We start from the raw sequence: 2362 nt of genomic DNA, 5'->3' as shown, positions 1-2362 counted from the left end.
GATTACAGAATTGGCATTTTCGTTAATACCGTTGAGATTTATGGTGGGGTGATGCTAATTAATTTTCTGTTGAATTGCTATGGGCCATGAATAACTGCAATAAAATGGCAGATTTGCTGATACTAGAACTATATCAGCAGTTCAGAGCTTCTTAACAAAAGAGAGCTTAATGGGTTTCAGGTATAATTTACATCACTTCTCATAAACTACACATCATTACTTCTTTACAAAAGTGTTTTTAGGAGCCAAACTTTTTGCATTTTGTAAGAAGAGCCATGTGTTGTTGTCTAATTTGGTGTCAGCATATGTATACTTTCTTTACAATGTAACTTGATATTAAGAAATGCTTGGTAAAGAAGATTTTACTAAGATAACTAATCTCATGCCAAATAATTTCTTGTTTATCCCCTTTGTTATGTCCCTTCATTAATTTTATTGTTTTCCTTATTTGAAAGATACAGTTGAATAAGCCATTTGCATTTAGATCACAAGCTCTGGCACAGTTGGTCCCTGATCCTAACTGAGGTTACCCACAGAACAACAGTAAATGAATTGCCTTTTATTGAGTTAGAGAAAAAGGGGCCTTATTCTGATCTAATTTACACTAATGTAAAATTAGCATAATTCCAGGATTTTAGAGGAGTCGGTCTTTCTTTGTTAAAATGCTAAATAACTAAAATCAGAAAAGAAAACACAGAGAGAGAAAGTTATAATGGGTCAGTGAGAATGAACTGTGGGTGTAAGTGGTGGGAAGGTGCAGAAAATTCATGTCTCCACTAATGCACTAGCACAAGAGAAAATAAAAATGCAAGACGGGCCTCCTTATGAGTGACATATATAGAACCCCAGGCATGATAAATCTGGGCAGGATGTGTCAGAAAGTTGGGAATGGAAGCAATAAGGCATGAATACATCTCCCTAATTGTGTTGAAAGGGTAGGCGGTGAACATTGTTTGCCCTCTTCTTTTTGTGGGGCACCATGCCACCCTCTGCATAGTTGAAGTAGATACAACAACACCAGCAGCTGCTACAGAAAACTGTAATATTGCCAGATTCACACATTTCAAAATCATGCCTCAGGCCCTCCAAATCAAGATTGTCTTTAAAATAATTAATGTTTTCAAATGATTAAATATTGAGTCTTAATGTTTGTCTTCTGGTCTTAAGCCTTTAAGTTTATAATGGTTTCACATTTTAAAGAATCCTTTCAACCAAGAGCAGAGGTTGAGACTCTTATGCAAATTCTTTTGTTCCAGGAGCTTGTGGCTTTAGGAAAGGCAACAAAATGTAAAGGACTCATGATAAAATTATAAGAATTAGCAATACAGATGAAGTGCAACACCTCCCACCTCCACATGGAGGCATAGTTTAGGACCCTAAAGGATAAATAGACACCTGCCTATTTTAGTTATATCATTATATATCAATACATTAATTGACATGACTGAAACATTTACTACAGATGTTCTCTAAAGAGTTATTTGAGAATGAAAACACGGATTATTGTCGAGTTGAAGTTAATTAGCAAAGAGTGGATGGAGTCTTAATTTTTCACTTACTATGTTAAATTACATGTCACCACTACTAAAAATTCTAATGGAGAGGTATTTAAATTCAAACCTATATAGTTCTGTTATTTCCTTACAAGACTCGGAAGAGACATGAAACAAGCTGAATGTGATAAATATTTCAGAAAACAGATGCATGAAAATGCCGAACTGGTAGCTTCCCAGGTTCTGAACTCTGTCAGCATTTATTAGCCCTATCGTTGCTGTATTTGAGTGCCAGATTTTTAAAGGTATTTAGGTGTCTACTTCCCATCAAAATCAATTACACTTAGCTATTTAAATACCTTTAAAAATCTGGGTGCAAGTCCTTGGCATGAAGCTGAGATGCATTTTAGATCCTTGGGCTTTTACAGCAATTAATGCTTCTTTTGTTTTTAACTCTGCTTTGTTTAAGCAATACCAATTTACAAGATAATTGACACATTAAGCTCACATAGTAATGACTTGGTAGTTGCCATTAAAATCTTTGGGGCCAGATTGTGGCGAGTTCTGCATGGAGGCTGCTGCATAGAGGCTTCCTCCAATAATGTCCTCTTCCCACAGGGGAGTAACAAAACAGCCCTTACGTTCCTCTTCTCTGCCACTCCCTACTTAGGAAAAAGGGAAGGGCAAGGCACACATTCTATACTCCAAACCATACTAGCTTTTTCTGGTCAGGGAATGCCTTAATGAAGTGATCCAGTTCAAGCAGTGTTGCCTTCTCTCTCTCATATGAGAGAGAAGGGGGGGGGTGTGTGTGTGTGTGTGTGTGTGTGTGTGTGTGTGTGTGTGTGTGTGTGTGTGTGTGTGTGTGT

The sequence above is a fragment of the Gavialis gangeticus genome, unplaced genomic scaffold, assembly GCF_001723915.1.
Source record: "Gavialis gangeticus isolate Ggan-Ray unplaced genomic scaffold, GavGan_comp1, whole genome shotgun sequence".
Classification (NCBI taxonomy): domain Eukaryota; kingdom Metazoa; phylum Chordata; order Crocodylia; family Gavialidae; genus Gavialis; species Gavialis gangeticus.
The sequence above is the reverse complement of the archived record's forward strand: the minus strand, read 5'-3'. Positions refer to the sequence as shown.